Source organism: Zootermopsis nevadensis, unplaced genomic scaffold (assembly GCF_977971745.1).
Source record: "Zootermopsis nevadensis isolate Lab colony 2312 unplaced genomic scaffold, Znev_1.0 Znev_ptg000061l, whole genome shotgun sequence".
In the NCBI taxonomy this organism is placed as follows: domain Eukaryota; kingdom Metazoa; phylum Arthropoda; class Insecta; order Blattodea; family Termopsidae; genus Zootermopsis; species Zootermopsis nevadensis.
In genome coordinates, this window is record NW_028259192.1 from 742,324 (window position 1) to 761,791 (window position 19,468).

General features: G+C 44.1%; 1 protein-coding gene across 4 annotated transcripts in view; it reads left to right on the forward strand.

Moving 5' to 3' along the window:
• LOC110836787 (uncharacterized) overlaps nucleotides 1–19,468 on the forward strand; it is a 648,071-nt gene that overhangs the window by 188,725 nt on the left and 439,878 nt on the right. The gene's annotated exons all lie outside the window — the stretch shown is intronic.

Below are 19,468 nucleotides of genomic sequence, written 5' to 3' on the forward strand. Positions count from 1 at the left end.
CAGCTCCCGGTCCTATAAATGAATTTTTAGACAATGTTTTCTAGCTGATCGTCTGCAATCCTCTCTTCCGACACCCAGGAGGCGGTTCGTGATTGGTTTAGAATTGGTCCGTTACGGGTCTGAGGTTTTTCAATTGACGCCTTAATAAAAAAAAAATGATGAAAGAGTTCTTTCTCGTTGTGGGTTTTCGTAAAGCTCTGTCAGAGAGACACACGCAACCTCATGGCGTGTCTCTAGCCCCGTGTTGTATTTTAATACCTGAATCATAGAACTCGGTGCCGGCGTCCCTGCTCCAGGAGTGTTTTCCCGTGAACCTCGGGTTTCACGGAAATCCGTGTATCAGACCACTCCTTCTTTTATACCGGGTCCATACGCGTTTTCTCATTCGCAGCGACGTGGGAAGATTAAAGCGTACATTTCTAAAGCAAACACCTTCGTATCAGTTTATCTGGGCCCTGCGCAATGTTTGTATCCGAAGCCTCACAGTGGTGCCAACTCCTTGTAATTGAATCTGTGTATTCCTGCCTGTCTGGTATAAGCATTAGCAGCCACGTGAAATTCCCAAGGGGATCTGTGCTGTGGTATTCGTCGCTTCTTCGTTTATGAAATTTTCTGAATTATTTTCACCTGTAATTTATTTTAAGCCCTAGGTCGCCAGACTGTGGTTTTGCGCCCCACGTCCTCTGGATCAGGAGCTTCTTGCCCTCCTCCTAACTAAGTGCTTGGTTGTCAGGTGGTCACGCTGCAGTTAAAGTGTTGATACTTTCATCTCACCAAGGTTGATGATGTTGATGATTGGTGTGTGTGTGTGTGGGGGGGAGGGGGGTTGACATGATAAATTCCTGAATAGAAGAGTTCGCTTGGGAGACATGCGAGGACAATATTAAAATTGTTCTTGAATAGAATGTGACGACATAGACTGGGTTTATGCAGCTCATGACAGGGGCCGGTGCTGGTGGTTTGTGAAAACTGCAATGAATCTTCTGAGATGTAAAAAAACTTCCCCCGAAAATGTTGCGGTATGGGGGGGGGGGTAAGCTTATTGTGTTGCGTGCGTCAAATGCAGGGCTATGCCGACGCTGCAGTGACGCAACATCCTTGAGGCTACGTCACGAGTATTTCCGTGCGTGGCGTGTATTTCATCATGGATGTCATTTATTCTTACAGAACGGTTGCCATAAAATTGTTTCGTAATGAGAAGTCTCCCTCCCATTGACTCCACTGAAATGACAGTCGCATTTCGTTTATGAAGACCAATTTTTCGTTGTCCTGGTTTGGAATCCCAGACTAAGAACAGATTATTTGCTTTAAAGCTGATCATTCCTTCATTGGCTTGCTTTCACGAGTATTAGAATGTTTCTGCCACTTTTATTGAAGCTGTAATCATCTTTCATGACGTATTTTGTTCCTGAGACACTTCGTTGAAGAATGCAGTCGTGTATTCTGTTGAAACTCCATTGGGTAATTAGTTTAATGGGGAGGAAGGCAGTGATGAATTTTATGATAACTATGATTATCAGTCTTGATGAATCACTAATTGCCCTGATGAAGGAGCCAGCAGGGACCTCTGAATCGTCGATGAACGTCTACCAGACAACACGGCGTTACAACCCGACAGACAGCCATCTTAATTTATTTTAAGATAGTCGGACCATTTTAAGTTTTCATACATCAGATTATAGAACATTTGTTATCGTGGTAATTTTGTTGCCACGATGAATAGTTCAATGCCGTGTAAAATCGCGCATTTCTGAAGACTGATAGGCTCTCCGATTGTAATATTAACTACGTAGGTGCATTAGGCCCTTGCAATTTATTTATTTCGCAGTACAAATGCAACGGCGAAAGTCGAATGATATTTTGTTAGTGGTAGATGCATTTTGGTAAATATTTGTTGTGTTGCTAGTAGTCTGACGCGGTAAGTACTTTGTGATTCGTGTATTTCATTCGCACGGTATTTTGGTTTGGGGAAAGTGGTTTTGAAACACGGAATTGTCGGAAAAGAAGTGCTTGGATTTCTCGATCACTCCGACACATTCACATGCCGCTATGTAACGATCAACACATCAGAAAAGTTTTTGTTTTTTTAAGCAAATTTATGACATCGAAAGCGAAAATGGATCTGTCACTGTTTTGCAAGAATCGATCCTCGCCTCACGCGTGACACCAGCTTTGTCGTACTTGGATTCCTGGTCGATGGGATGGAAAATGAAGCTCACATCCCAGCATCCAGATCTCACGACGTACCTATTGTTTCATGACGTGTGTGCAAAGACATTTTATACTCGTAGGAGGAAATTGCCGGAGCTGTAGCGAAAGTTTGTCTGAGCCTGTTACCTTGTACCCGGGTCATTTTTATGTACGGAAGAGCTGAAATGGTTCTCATACCAAGACCTTTCTTTAATTTATGGATGAGAGAGTTTGGGGAGTTGAGCTGAGCGGTTACTGCTTCTTGCGGGAGGCTGAAACATTCGACGTCGAAGATGGTCTTGAGAGTTACATTGACGTTTGGACTTATCGGTGGGTACCAGCGTTTCTGATGAACATGCTGCCTCAATGTTCAGGGCTGATGATGGAGGCGGCACAGTCCAGAAGACCATCGTCCACATCCTCACTGCCGTGAGAATCACAACTCTGAATGACCGGCGTCGGTGTGACCTCGTAGAACATTCATTCTGTTGCAGGCTGGTGGAGCGCCGTGCACTTTGCCGGCCTCGTTGCAGTGTTCCGAACAGAGCCCACCGGCGGAATCATTTATATGTTATGTAGGCGTTTTTCGGAACATGTCCAAGCCTTCGCTGTGCGTGCATGCGCACAGCTCTGGACTTTGATTGATCGTCGGTTCTCGTGTTCTGCAGTGTGTGTGTGTACGTACTAGGAACGCGTGTTGCATGGTGACAGTACGTGCTGTGCGCAGGAAGGGCACAAGGGACAGTCACATTTCCGTGTCTCGTCCAAAATGTTCATTGCGTCGTGTTTCCCCTTCATCTGCTAGTTACAGATTTGAAGACGCTGGTTCACGAGAGAAGTTCTGTTACTCGTATTTGCTGGCATATATACACATCAGTTTGTTGTCAAACATTAATTAGTTCTTGGCATTGTCGGCTGCAAGTTTGTAAGTTCGCTGTTAACTCCGATGGACGTCGGAAGACAGTCTGACATCTCAACCTACGCAGATTTAGAAACATGTTTCTAGTTTTGAAAGGAAGAATATTTCTTTTATTTAAAGTAAAGTGGATGACCAGTTCGACACTGAAGGTGAAGGAAATGCTGATGTCTTCGTTATTAATTTTAAACCCATAATTCTTCAACGTCTGTAGCAGTAGACTTGCTTACCCACTGCTCCTGTCTCTGCTGTTGAAATCAGCTGCGTCGCGTCGCGTCGCGTCGCTTTGGATGGTGTTCCGTCCTTTATCACCAAACGTTAGTCTGACATCCGTATTCTGCCTTAAACTGGTCAGACCTTTCTGTTCCCGTGAAGGCAGGCGTCCTCTTCTTCTTCGAGTATTCACTAAAGGCAGCTGTTGTTAGAGACCGACACAAATATTTAACATTTGTTCCAGAATCTTAGAATTCATGATTTATGACCATTTGTGCTTTCTAAGCACAGACTTAAACGTGATTCCACCTCTGCCAGTCCGGTTACTTATCTTAACTCCGTCGCGTCTCTGTGAGTTCACAGAGACAGGCTGGTTCTCAGTTGGTTACACACCTTTTTGATCAAGAGACAACTTCTTTCTGGAACCCTTTCTCGTTCATATTTTTTGAAGTCTTCACTTCCACAGGAATCCACTCAGGACCTTTGCTTTCCAACATATTAATTAATTAATTAATTTTAATTCTAAGTACCTTTCGTTTCCTGATGATTTTAAAATATACCACGTGAAGTACTTCAGTCTGACACACTTCCTGTGCAAAAATAATGTTTCGAAAACTGTATGGCCCTCGATGTTGGCAAAATATGATTATGTAACCTTGACACATCAACTGAAATTATAAATTGCGTAATAATCTTATTTCACGTTCTTGAAGTCTTGTCGTTGGACTGTGATCTCTGTTTTCATCGCCGCATTGACTACACGTTTTTACTCAAGGCTCAAAGCGTAGTGTTGTCACTCGTTACATTCCGTGTTCCACTGCTGATGGCCTCTGTCCTTTGTTCGCCGCCCTCTAGAATATAATTCTGTTGTCTAGAACCGCGGGACATCGACGGATTCCTCCGACCTCGAAAGAGTTAAAAACTGCGACTCCTCGTGCCACAGCCGACGTTTCCGTGCCCGTGCGATACGACAATTATGAAGGTATTTCAGTGGGACTGAATCCCTCAACGCCTTATTCAAAGGGACTGTCCTTTTTCCTTATTAACGCGTTTAAAAGCAAAATTATTATTCGATATTTTATTCTGTCAGTGCGCGGGTACCCGCTGGGATAATCTGACACTGCCCTACATTCGTGGTTAATCACAGTTTCAAGGTCAGACCGTCAGCCAGATTTATTGCTGTTTGTAAGGACAGAGACATTTTAAACCAAGATTATGTTTCTCTGACGAACATTTTTGGCATTAATTATAATTGGTTTTTTCTTTTAATTTTCCTTTCCATGCTCTCTGCTTTTGTTTATTCTGCATTTGGACTGCATTTATGTTAGCCCTTAAAATGTAATTTTATTGTGCGCTGTTGTGGGTTTAGTGCGTATCTGCAAGTAGCCATGTTCGGCCGTTGTCAGGCCGTGAAACAGAATTTCCTAAATGGGTTCATCGCTCATCGGGTCCTTGTCTCGAGACCTGCGGGTTGCCGATACCCGCGTGCTGGCCGGGCCATTATCCTTGATGTGAGTCACGACGGCTTCCTCCCTCCTGGCTTTCTGATCAACCGGTAATTTATTACTGTCTATACTTAATGAGCCAGTGAAGAGATCTGAGGAGAAGAAAATTTCTTCCCTCATTTCAACGAGATTAAATAGGATTTGCAGATGGTAGAGCGTCTTCAGGAAATAATCCCCACGATTTCTTCTGTCCAGATTGGCGCCTGCAGTCGCCCTCATTTCTTCTTATTCTTCTTCTTCTTCTGTCATTCTCACCCTCCCCTCCCCTTCCTCCTATCTTTAGCAACCTCTCACCCTTTACTGTACCCCCCACCCCCTCAACCACCCTGCCGTCCCTTGTGTTTGCTAATTCTGTGTCCTGTGGTGACAATTTCGGTCGCCATTGTGAGTAAAATGAATTACAGAAGCGGGTTCTGTTCGACGTCACTTCCTCCAAAGCGGTTCCGGGCTCTTGTCCAATTGTTTTCGTGAGAAATTTCCGTGAATGTGACTGCATAACGAATTTTACGCGACGCTTCCAGACGCGTTAAAATCGAAACGAACTACGAGTTCCAGAGCGCCGAAGGCGATGAGACACACCCACGATCCCTCGGGAACTCGCGAGCTTCAGCGACACCGATGTTTATTTTTAGCGTGGTCGAAGACCATAGTTTTGGTAAAGTGGTTAGACTTATTGTTCGTGCCATTTAACTTTGCCCCTAATGTTAAAGGGAACGCCGTGGGAAAGGTTTGTATGAGACGCTCTGCGCATGCTCTCCTCAAAAGACGTGAGCGAAGTGCATTTGTAGCAATGGAGCGAACACCGCCGCACCGAATGTTATTTGGTCGATGGATGCGTGGTTTGCCTTCCCGTTGCGTAAACAAAGACGTAACTAGCTGAGCCAAAATCATCAGCGCTCAATGCAGTCGCCAAGTAAACTGACGCCGACGATGTATAAATTGGATTTTCAAACATGGGGCAACATGTTTTACGCTTGAGTAGATAAAAGTTTAAACGTTTAGATGTTACGGGAGCCACAAATTAACATTAATTCAGATTAAGAGAAGAAACACTAGGACAGTTTTAGTCAACAGCCAAGAAATCTTTATAATCCTGTTAGCTTCCCAAAACACTCACAAAAGTTATCAGTTCATTCCGAAAATCGTGGGTAATGCATGATCTTTCGTTCAGAGCTGACAGACCCTGAAATTAAGACTTGGAAAATGGACGACGTACTGCGGTCCGAATTCTACGAATACGGGAGGGGAGTCAAATGGGGTGGGTTGAGATCGGTCAGACGCGTTTAGTACTGAAATGCAATTGGTGGAAAATGGTAACCTAATCAACACCGGAGTGGATGAGAGTACAATATTAAAGTTGAATTTGTTGTGGAGGTACAAATGTGATAAAGTGTAAGTGGTTTAACGTCGTGTTTAACGGTGGAATTTTGCAACAATTATATTGAGCCCCGGTTAATTACTTCGGAGTTAATGAGCTGTAGGTACACACGGATCATCCGTTTGAGTGCGGTAAGAATGACGTTATGTCGTATTTCAAAAGTACGCGTTGTACGTGGCACGTGTTTTGCTCTCCTGTGAAATTCGCCATCACATACGATTTCTCCCTTTAGGGTATACGTAAACTACGCATGGGCGTTATGCAATAACGAGCCCCGAAGTCTCGTGGGGACTAGATATTTGCTCTGTATCCATTTATATCTCCCCAAGTCTTGGTTATTAGACGCGAATTTTGTGGTTGTGCAGAATGGAACTCTTCTGTGGCATTTGTCTGTTAGGGGTTGGCCAACGTGTCAGGTAGCAGGGACACTAATCCATCCAGCGCATACAAACAGGTTGAACTGTGGCAAAATAGGAACCTTCCTGAAATAATTGAATGCAGAATTCGGTTAACGAGTTGCTCGTCACTGTCCGCTTTGGAGGCTGAGTCAATACAAGTCGTCATTAAGCGACAGAACAAATGTGTATTAGAGTCACGTTGATGCCATTTTGTGTACCCTGGACTCTTGGCGATTAATGGAATATTTGCACACACAAATCGCATTAAAATGTCCCACTCCGACGTTATCGTGTGACAGTTCACAGAGCAAAGCCTCCTCACCTCTTACATCCCCGATAAAATGTTCGTAGGCGGTAATGTACAATTTTAAGTTAGTTCAACAAAATAACAAAGTCGGTGGAATCAGAACTGGTTCGTCACTTCTGTCCCTCACAACCTTCTATCCTGACATCCGTTATGTTATCTTTCCATCTCCTTCTTTTTCTTCTAAATACACGCTTTTTAAAAATTTCATTATCCAAGAATACTTTTGACCCATTCGCTCTACGAATATTTTTCTGTATGTATCGCAAAGTATGCAGACCGATGTCCAAATTCCTCAGAGCAGTGTATCTCAACCCATGGTACGCGTGCCACTGGTAGTACGCGAGCCAATGTCGAGTGGTACGCGAAGTAAGTAAGAATATCAAAATATAATATTAACATAAATAATTTTTCCCTGAACTCATTTGGTTAGTGATACTTTTAATTTGTTGAATTAGAATTTGGTGGTACGCCAACGAAAAAGGGGCGAGAACCCGTGCCTCAGAGGTTTCTTTGGAATACAATCTTTATAAAAGTATTCTTAAACTGAGTCCAAACTTTATGCCTGTAAAATATCTAAAAAAATTTCAGTGACTACGCGTTGCAATATAAAATGTTTTAATTGGTACCCAGCGCGCCCACGATAACTCACCTCATCACCCATCTTGAGTAGTAAATGCTGGTTCATGTAGTGAAAATTATCGTCGTCTTTATTCGGACCAGTTGGTTCGTTACTTTTTTAACAACCGGTCCGGCTCTGATCTGCAGGAACCGCTTTAGGAAGTCGGTGGAGTTCCGTATATAGGAAGACAATTTTCCTGTTTAATCTGTTTTTAAATTTCCGGTTCCTCGCGCAAAATCTTTCGTTTGTTGGAAGTCGTGGTTCATTGGCTTCTTACAGGTTCTACTCTAGACCGACACGTGCATCCCGCAAGGCCGTGTTACATCATGACGCAATGATACAGCGATTATTAACACCTGAAAGGACCGAGGGTTTGTAATGACAGAAAACGCAATCAGTGAATTGAGTAATCACTCTTCCTGAGCTTAGATTTTAATTTAATCGTACAAGTCCCTTGTTCCCCCACGCCGAACGCTTTCCTGTCGTAAATGAAGAGAGAGATACACAGACAGTCTTATCTGAATGCGCCGCGACGTATTTTAACCAAATTAAATAACAGCTGATGTGCGTCTTCAGCGAAAGAAAATGTAAAGCCACGCCTGGAATTCGAAAGGAAACGTCTTAAAAATTGATTGGTGTTCCGGAAATTTCTCGAGCATCTGTGATATTCGTGGGTTGCTAACCGCAGTGCGAGAACTTCGAGAATAAATGTTGTATGTGTTTTTCTTCGAGAAACGTCAACATGCTTTATTACGACGTCAGATATTTGCCTACTTTTCTGTTAGTATCCGGGAGGCGGTTTTGTGCTTAACTTTCAGAGTTGACACAATGTCCCCCTAGCTCCCTGTTGCACGTAGGATTTTTTGTGCCTAAAGTGAAATGAGGACAGGCCCACTTTTATTTTCGTCATTCACCTGAAAGTTAAGAAACAGGTAAGACGCCTGTGCGAAGTGATATTAATACCCATAACATGCGAACGATATTTCGTACACAGCTAGTTGCCACGCCAGAAGTTTGCACGGCCGCCAGGTTGGTATTTCTGTTGAACAGGAGCTTACAAAACACAATTATTGACTTGGTGTTTAGACGAAGTTTAATTAAAATCAATCACTTCTCTCTGTTGTTATGAGACGATCAGACTCGACTCAATGTCCTTCAGGATTGTAAATCCTGGGTTTTACAAAAGGGTTCTTTGAGCAATGTGTTTGCGGACCATAAGTGATTCAAACCTTGCAGTTTGTATACCAATTTCATACATTATCAAAGTGGAACTCAACTAGTTTTACAAAATAATTCACTATGTGATAACTCACTGGTTCGACCAGATTGCTGGTGTAGACCGCGGGCAACATCGTAATGCTTTATGAATTGCTTAGTGCCATCTGTGGTTTGGCGTCGGGTAACCCTGGATACCAAACGAGGTCTGAAATCACCCGCGCCCTCATCCCACACCGCCAAAACCACGCTCGTCATCCGCACGTTAACCCGGACCGCCAAATGTTGAAGCTCTGCGAACAGCAGGTATACGGCACACTGGAGCTGAAACCGATGACCAACGCTCAGCTTTTATGACTTCAACAGAAGGCGAATGTTGAGGGTAGTGACGCCTGGTGCGTACGGGGAGAAGCAGGTCAGTTAAAGAAGCCGATGAAGACGTTTGAAACGTAGTCAAAATTGAGATCCAGAAATTCCGCCACAATATTTTGCATAAAGTACCCGTTCTTCCATCGATTTCCAAAAAACTGAAGAGAAAGAGAGAGGGGGAGGGGAGACTGTGTTCGTGCATTTAAGAACCAGTTAAAAAAACATCACGCTGTACTACGGACTCCGGACACATTTTCATTCCTTCTTATACTAGTTTCAGTAGGTGTTTTTCTCTGACGATTTTGGTTTTCGCTGTCACTCATCTCATAAGTTCCTTTATAACCCATGCGCACCTGTCGTATGCGGCAGGCAGGACCAGCCGGCATGTATTGCAATACGAAGCCCCTGCGGTCCAGATCTGCCCCTAGAATAGACTCAGAGTGTGGATCGTGTTTTCGTCTGTTGTAGCGAAAGAGACGAGGATTACAGGCACGTAGTGTACGTGCTCCGAGCGCGCGTCCGCTGTATCTGTATCAGTCCTTTGGACTGAGCTGGGGTGGCGTTATCTGGGCGAGACCTGAAGTAGGAAGATGGCTGTCTTTTGGGATGTTGAACCGCGCGTTTCAGAGGAACGTCGTATCTGAATCATAATTCACCCTGGTTTTTTGAGACAGTGAGCTCTTCTGAGACGTCCGTTGTTTTCTGCCAGACTGTACGATGGGACGTCCCACAAGACAACACGGTTATTGACTACGGGCGACGCCAGCTGCCAGGCCTATACGCGCGCCCTCATTCAGAATGACCAAGCGACGTTTCGCCTGAGGAAGTGGAGCCCACAGAATAGCCGAACTGGCACAGTATATGAAAGGAGTTCGGTCGTCGTGCAATTATCCTCAAGTAATCAACGCGAACATGATGTCACGTGATCCATAATCATTACGGATTGCTGAAGTCTTGGTTCGGTGACGTTCAGAGGTGATTTCCTGGAACACAAACAAAAAATTTGTAGTAAGAACGCTGACAGTTATTACTCGGCTTTTTTTCGATAACCCACGAAAATAATTCCTCTCGGAACCGTAAAATTTGCATAGTAGTGAGATTGGATGTAGAAGTCAATCATGGGGGTTGGCAACACTGATATTACTACCGCAGCAAATGAAGGTTAGGTTGCAACCTGCCGGCCGTGGGGCTTTTTAAATCGACACGTTTCTGTTCTAAATATACGTAAGAGAAAGAGAGAGACAGACAGACTGTGAGTCCTGTCCTGTCGAAATTACTCCAAAAATCCCAAACCTCTTCTCTCTTCATCCAGTGCTCGCTCATTATTCCTCCTACAACCCCCAACCCTCTGTCGTAAGGGAATGTTTCGGTTAGAGGGGGTGTTTGGATGATAGCTCATGAATTATTGAAGACTCATTTACTCTCTTCAGTGTTCCCCGGAATTTCTGCTAAATTGTTTTCTTTTAAGGCCGGTACACTTTCTGGACAGGCACAAGACTTCGCCCGCTCTTAAAAGCAGATTCATTCTGTCGTTAATGTAAAAAGGAAACATTTATCGCATCTTAATTAGATATTTATTATTCAAATCAAAAAGGAATTTTAAATAAGCCCCCCCCCCCCCCCCCCCCGAAATGTCTCTGTGTATGCCAGTCGGATCTTTAAAAACCCAATAATCTTTACATGACATTAATTTTGAAGCAAGCGGACGGGTCTTTATATTTGCAGGTAAATCTGCTATGAACACTGATCTTCACAGAGCGTCTTGTCGATCGTCGGTGTCCTCGTATCAAGTTTGCACGGCGTCCGTTCTTTTCCGGTCTGCGCGCGTGTGTCCTCAGTGGGCGATTACGCACAGCAAACACGGCCATGTCTCATGCTGAAGCTGTGAAGATTCAGGGTTTATTGTGCTCATATATTTCGCTCGACTTGTGGAAGATATTTGGAGCCAAGAGACACGGGGTGGAGGGTGACTGGGGAAGATTGCGTAATGACGAGTGGCATAGGTTATACGCGTAATGTTCAGAATCCATTATAAGCGTAATTAAAATTGGAGAGTGAGACAAACGGGGCATGTAGCACGCATGGGAGAGATGAAAGTGCTTTCAAAACTTTAATTGGGAACAGTAACTTGGAAAACCTAGTCGTAGATGGGAGGATAATATTAAAATGGATCTTAGGGAACTGGATTTTGAGGTTGTGGAGTGGACTCATGTGGCTTAGGTAGGGAATGGTGGCGACCACGGTAATAAAGGTTTTTGGTTGCCTAAAAGAGGGGAATTTCTGTTCGGATGTCAAGGACTCTACTCCATGGAGCTTGTTAGTTCCATTTGTGGGGGTGTGATGCTTCAGACATCTGGACTTAGCAGATTGCAGTGTGTTTGTGTTTTATATAATTCCGCTTTTTAGAGAAACTGTATTGACATTGCCAATTAAACTCGAACAGCAAAGTGGCCGATTCGGAAATGCTGTTCTGTTTATTGTGAATTTAGCAGCGTTACTGGAATTACATTTTTATGAACGTAGAGCTAGTACTGATTGATTATTTGTAGCTTTTCAGGATGCAAATTTCTTGTTACAATGTAGATATATATATAAAACGAGTGAAGGAGTTTACATTTGTACTAATAACGTGGCGAATGTTAAAAGAGTCACTCCCGTTCAACCCGTTTTTAATAATCAGACATTTATTTTCGTTCCTTCATTCTCATTCTCGTTGATTAAAGTCTTAATCCGTAGGGCGGCTGTGAAGAACGCCTCCGAAGGAGCGTATTTAAATCAGAAGCTGTTGGTTCTGTGCTGACTTCGCTGAAGACAGATTCAGCCGTTCCGGGTGTTCACAGGGACTAATTTGGCTGCTGCTATTAATGTGCTGAAGAGAACGGAGAGAAGACCGACTCCTTCCCCCACTCTGCCTCTTCACCACAAACTTAGATTTATATAACGGTACCCAGCCCCGTACTCATGCGCCATTCTTTCATGCATGTGCGCGAACGTTTCTCGTTTGTATGGAGGTTAAGGCGGTCTTACAACGAGGATGTAATGGAAAGGCAAGCGATAAACGACGTTAAGTCGTGGACACAAACACAGCGAAAGATGAACCAGGGCGTTGATTGATTTTAAATTAATGTTCTTATATCTTCGGGACCCGAGAGTTATTTTTCTCAAGACAACGGCAGCGATGTGAAGTCTGCACGTCAGCGTTCTTGAGAACAAGGCGGGAAGTAACAGGATGCTGGAGGAAACTGTACATGACGGGGAACTTTCTGATTTGTTCGCCACGTCAGGTTTTATTGGGGTGAGCAAATCAGTGAGGGTGAGATGCGCGGTTTAGTCGATAAATCCTTTTGTAAAGACGCCACTTGGAAGACCTGGACACAGATTGGACGATGATACTAAAATGTATCTGGTGGACTAGGTTGGATTTATCTGACCTGGTGACCTGTCGCGTAAGTTTCGGCAAAACAGAAGGAGGGGTGGGGTAACTTGGCAAAGTGTGCTACTGTTAGCTTTTGAGGAAGTTCGTGTTTACTGCTCGTTGGAAGAGGTCTTCACGGTCAGTACCCGGGCTTACACGCGCCTAAGAACTAAGAGTTGAAAGAAGAGTTTCGATATTTGTTTATACATGCGATGTGCAGTTGAGTGATGCGTACCGTAGGCAGAACGGGAATGGACCAAATAAGGCTTGAGTGTTGAGGGGCGAGGACTGGCCGTGGAAGGGGTTTAGACCCCGCAAATTCTGTGTTCCGCTTGTAACCCCCCGGTGACGTGTAACGACCATAACGCTCGCTTCGGTTCTGTTTATGCAGCCACGCCCAGGACATGGAACTTGACAGCCTAGCCGAAACAGGGGAGAGTCGATAACGTTGGGCAAACAGAATTTGCCGCGGAAGGATTTGGAGATGTCAGCCGAAACTCGGACATTCATCCGGCCTCTCGGGTTTTCCGATTCATGCGAATTCCTGTTTCGCCTGTAGATTTGTGTCCAAGGGCTGCTGGAGACTGCGCGTCTCGAATTGCTACTGATAGGTGACAGCAGTTTCGCCACAAGCCTTTCATTTTGATGTTGAAACTTTCCCCCCCCCCCCCCAAAAAAAAAAAAAAAAAAAGGGGGGAGGGGCATCTTATATGTGACGTAAGCATAGTGAAAATTTCTGGACAGAGGCCATTTTTATTACCCAATGAGAAAACCTTTACGCAGCTTCCAACTATTACATGATTTGTTCCGTTTCTGTTAGCTGATGCACGCCGATTTCTAAGTTCTATCTTGTACCTCTAAAGCCTGATTTAAACGTTGATTTTCCTTTTAAAAGCCTGCCTAGCTCAGTCAATATAGTGATTGGCTACGGACTAGACGTCCGGGGTTCGATCCCCGACGGGGACACAGGATTTTTTCCTCTAGCCTCTGCGTCCAGACCGGCTCTGGGGCCCACCCAGCCTCCTCTACAGTGGGCACCGGGATCCTTTCCCGGGGGTAAATCCGGCCGGGGCGTGATGCTGACCACTCACCCCCATCTAGTGCCGAGGTCAAGGAAGAGAGGAGCTATACCTCCACTCCCCCCAAGCGCCTACATGGCGTGTAGTGGGACAGATTCACTTTTGCTTGCGTTTAAAGAAATATATTCTCGTCACTATAATAGATTTTATTGTGTGGTTAGTCGTCCTGATTCAGGTAGCCAGTAGTATATATCATTAGAATTAATTCCAAATGTTTTTCCAGTGCACTTCGTGATACTTGTGTTGAATCCTACTTTTCTTTCGGGATATTTTATCTTGAATTTATATAACGGATGATCATTTGCTGTCGGAACGTCGCCCCCTGGTGTTCAGCCAATAGCTCTGTTCCGCGCTGCGTTTATGTAGGTCATACGCCACACGCGATGCGGGTCCCGTTGGCCACTATCGCCTCCTGTTTGCTCGTTTTCATCAGTGAATGCTTTGTCGTCAGTCCTACCACTAGAATATCACGTGATACGCATATAAAATTTTGTTTACAAAGAGTGAAAAATGACGGTTAGTAGCAAGCGCCAGGATGCTGAACACGAGAGAGGTCAAAATTAGGCCACGCACAATTTCATAGATACCACGCAGATTTCTAGTTTGTCGCTTATTCTAGACAAGAGGATTTGACTTGTGTTGAAGCTCATTTAACGTCGCTGTTGAAATACGTGCAGGAATTAAACAAAGCGAGCGTGTGAGACGGTGCACCGATCACACACGGAAATTTTTGTGAATGTGACGTTCTGCTTTGGTTATTATTTGGAAATTCAGCAATAAACCTTTTATGGAAAGTCTTGAGGCCGATTTACTTCACATCCGAAACAATACGAAAGCAATTTGGCTTTTCGCACGTGCACTTTCTTGTCTAAGCGTCGTCTCTGGACCACTGATCCATGTTCAGAACGGTTTTCATGAAACTTGTAATTAATATTTTTGCTCGTGGCTACAGTAACCGGACATTACTTTTTGAAGGCAAATTTATGTTTAGAACAGAAATTAATAACCAGAATCGGTTGTGATGTGGAAGGCTCGCAACACGTCACAAGTTCAGGGGCGTCGCATCTGCTACGAGACTGCGAAGAATCGAAATTTTTCGGACCACAAAACTATATAAAATTTTAATTTACGGAACGTGGTTGGTTCTTGAGTACAAGGTTTAAACTTACCTCCCAGTTAGGTTTTTTTCTGAACAAGGTTTTCGGTTGAATAAGTCTCAGTTATTGGAGCACGACAACGCTGTGAAGTCTTGCGATGTGTTTGTCGCCTGCCCCTTGTAACTTTGTAACTCCGTCTTACAGATGCTATTAAAGCTCTGCCTTGTTAACACACGTACTAAAGAGTGGAAAACGGCTATGATATCACGGCAGAACGGAAGGAATTACGGAATACATCGCACTGTGACCTTTCTGAAATACCAATTTCTATAAGTCGTGATAAACATCTGTAGACAGATCGAAGCAGTGCCTGGACGATTATGCCGGATCGTATTTATTCTAACGATATCTAGTTGTTGCAGTGCGTGACTTTGTTTGTGAACACGTGAATTGCTTGATGTATGGTTGCGCAGGAAATTATACAGATAACGCATTACTTTGACGTCTACTGATGGTGAACAAACGCTCAGACGGCGTAGCCCTATTTGCATACAAAATACGAAACGCGCAATGAAAGTTGAAGGAATATTAATTTTCCGGTATAGATTTTATTACAGCAGATAAATATTAGATAACACATAAGAACATCGTAAATCTGTGAAAATATTTAAGCGACTTTGAAAGAAGAAAAATGACGATGTGACTGTGAATTTTTGGAAGTGAGTGCCTGGGGCGACTTCATGATTTGGGAAAGGAATCTGCTGTTACTAGAGAATGGGTGGAAATGTTTTTCTACGGCCGTGGCTTCAGGAAGTTCGCCTTATTTCCTTAAGAACACGTTGTCAGCCTTGTTTCTCGTATCTTCCGTGGATAAAGCTCGGCGATCGATCATTGCCAATTTTCGTCGTTTCTCCTTCACACGTAACAGTGGCTGTCCTCGTTATTTGATAGTTTTCCCCCCCCCTTCACCTACGTCATTGTCACCTTCCTCATCATCTTTGCTGTTGTCGCCTACCAAGATCTGCAATTGCTGACTAGAGGTCGCGCGAGCAGTCGTGCGCGATGTGTAAGTCGAGAGAGGGGGTGTCACAACGCGCAGTGCTGCCACCACAAACTTCGGTGGTTCACCCGTGAACCTCATGATCTCTTCTGCGGATAAAACGCTTGAGTGTCTTCAAGAATTCTAGGAGCTTGTGTGACGCCGTGTTTTGTTGTAGGCGAATACCGATGTTCATCCTAAATTGTGGCGAGATTCAAGCCGTTCACTTCCGTGAAAATCTGAATCCTGGGAAATAATTCTCAGTGCTCTGGGAACCTGGAAAAGATACTCTATAAATACATTTCCCGTGTCCCGTAGTCAACCGTAACTTAAAATACCACAGTGAAAATTTAATTTTTAACGTCCAGTATGCAAGTCTGTTATCTAGGTCAGAGTTGTTACAACTTTTATTGCTGGGTACGTTTGAAAAAAAAGTCAATTGTCTTTGATAGACGGAAAAAGTAATGTTTTACTCGTGCGTTCATCGGAGGCCATTTTTATTGTGGAAACTACCGAGTGTCTTTGTTCGTCCGATTCACGAAGTAGAACTTAAAACTCGTTAATAATGAATTGAGTCTTGAGACTTTAAATTACTTGGCTCACAGTGGCTTCAGGTGGTTTTAACTTTGTGAGGAAAATAACTTTTGCGGCGGCGGCTACAAACTTACACATTATTTAATATTCATAAAGCGTTTTCTGTCGATATCATCTCCAGAAATAAAACCCAGCCGTTCATTACTTATTCTTGTGTTAAATTGACGAGAATGAACCTCTTTTATGTTGGACAGCAACAAAATTTGTCGAAGATTACCTTTTCAAATCGCATTGAAACTAAAAAAGGTTTTTAAAACTCCTTTGTAAAGAAAAATTTACTGTGAAAATATCTTGATGTTGACTGGAACCAGATTCCTTGCTAACCCACCGGTCGCCTGACTCCAGACTCCCGTCACAGGGAGAGTCCGCCAGACCCCACAGTACGCGCCACCATGGCTTCATTTATATTTCTTGCCGCCAGAGGCGTCACCGTCAGTGCACAGCTGGGAAGGCGCAATTATGATGATGTCAGGTGTGACGTACATTGGCTTTTATTTTAGGAACAGATGTGGCTGAACAAATAAGTTGAAGCAGTTAGAAAACATGTCAAGGGTGCGATTCAAGAAGATGACGACACTCCTACGTCACAGTTCGTCCAATCACTTGCCACTGCAAATGCGCGGTGACCTGTCGGAAATCTAGACTGAGGTGTTTCGTGGTTTTACTCAGTGTTGCAGTTGAAGCCTGTCACTTTTGTTCGTTGCCAGTACCAGGGTAAGGAGATTCGGGTATTTGGGCAAGTCCGGTTTGGCGAAGTTGCAGATGGTTATGCAGCGTGAACAGACGATTTAGACACGAACGCAAGCCTCAAATGGTAGGGTTTTTTTTCTTCTAAATTTCGGGTGCATGCGAACGAATCTTTGCACAAATGCACAATTATTTTAGATTTTTAAAACAAATTCAGTTTCGGGAGAAGATGTTCTCTGTACTGTCGTCCCGTCCGGATCTTCGATGTTGCCATGGCCCGGGTCTGAAAGTGGAGTTCAAAATGCGAACGACTGAAATTCCAAATGTTCTTCTCCGTGAGTGGGGAAAGTCGTCTCTCGACGTGGGGGGGCAGAACATGAGCGGAGGGTGAGGGGTTGATGGTGTCTCGGAGGAAGTGTCCGGACCCAAGAAACGGAAGGATGAGATGTTCATACCTGGTGTAGCGCGTTTCACGGTGTTATGCACAGGCCGTATGACCCAAAGTGACGTGTTTGATGGCATTTATGGTTTCGGTTGCCAATTGAGAATATTTCATGAAAAGAGACTTTGAGATCGAATCACGCCATCTTTGTACTTTTAAAGTAGATGGGGAGGTTGCGAAGGAGCGGGTATTTTTGTCGAAGTAGACGATGAAACAGAGCGAATGGAATTTGGCCTTCTAGAAGACATCCCGTGGATGTAGTTTAGGCTGTCAGGATGGGAAGTCTATGAAAATGGGTCGTGTCTGAAATAACCTAACCTTAGTCTGAAAAGCTTAAGAATGGAGACTGCTTTGAAGGTGCTTCATGGGAGCATGGAATTAAATTAAATTAAAAAGGTAGGGCGTGTGGACTGGTTTCAGGGCACAGTTGCGGTCTGCTGGCAGGCTGCTTTCCGCGAAAGAAGGCGAATTTCTTGGCCGAGTGAGCGGATTATCGCTTTCTTAAGATGAACTAACTCAGTTCCATGAAGTGGGCTGGTCTTACAGAGATTCAGCGCTCACAGGCCCGATCTTCAGTGACCTGACTAATCCGAGACGAGCGTCGTCTCAGTTTCTTCCGCTTTCATTCAAGTTCCGGGGGGAGACGCGGCGTTCGACTGGACGGTGGATGTGCTTCGGATGTTTTCCAGCCGTGCGGTTTCGAGTAGCATTTCGTTATTCACGTGCTTTTGTCCCGCTGAAAGGACGGGAACTCGGACTTTGGTTGCTGTTGGCGCTTCTGTGAGCCAGCGACTTTTGTGGGAGCGTTCCTACAAGAGCATGTGTTATCTGCAGCTTTCGCGGCGACAAAATACAATGAATTCTTCTCGGGTTACCGGCTCAGTACTCTGAGGACGAGGACGAAGTCGGTTTCCGGAACGCAACCACCCGACACGTCTGGTAGCAATTTTAGCGACTGTTTTGTCGTAATTCCCCCCGTCTGTCGGGGGTTGGAGGGTGAAGGAAAGAAGCTGGGGTGTGAAAAGGGCCCACATTTTCACTTAATGAATCAAAAGTTCTGGGAGGGAAAATACAGGATTTCGTTTGTTTCACATCCTTCCAACCCCCCTCCGCCGCACTACAGCTCAGTGTTTGAAAATGGCTTTGACTCTCTTTGAATAGCATTTCTGTCGCAGTTCTTCGGTATATGAAATATCTAGAATGAGGTGAGCAATTTGTTATGCACTCAATTCACTTCCCTTATAGAATAGAATATTATTTAGGAATGTATACGTATTTTTTTTATTAAATTTGGTTTAAAATTGCTGTCATAGTGCCACGCGATCTACCTTATTCTACAATCTTTCGAGTATCAGGACTTACGTGTCGAAATGGAAACAGTTTTCCAACTCGATGACCTCAGAGCTCATATGGCCACAAACCTACGTCTTTTAGACGATGTTAAGTCTTTACAAATTTTCCATTAAACATTTCGCGTGTTGCATTTACCAACAACTGCACATTAAGTTTGTTTGTGTTAGAAAAGTCTCACGTCTAGTTGATATTTTGTGCAGTGATGGAGCACTGAAGTCTTTGCTTCGAAGTTTACTCGAATGAATTGCTCTGGATGCTGTATTTGGAATTAAGCTTCAGATTTCTTCCCAGAGATTCCTTCTGAAAGAGTTGTTACATTTTTAAATATTCCATCACTGCATTAGCATATCTTACGGATGCGAAAATTGACGTGTGTATATATATACAACACAAACAAATGTTTCATGCTCCTCTGTTACTTGTTTAAAACTGTTTGTGTGGCAGTGACGGAACATTAAAGAGTGTATTTTGTCAGTGGAGTTCAGACATTACGCAGCCTGCAGAATTACGTCATCGGTACGTGCGAAATGTTACTCTGGTTGGTCGGCCTAAAGACAAATTGTTACAAAGGGCCCGAAACTGCTCGTTTTCCCTTTAATCCGCCACTAGCGTAGCAAATTGAACTCCTCGTCATCTGTTCCAACAGCTGACC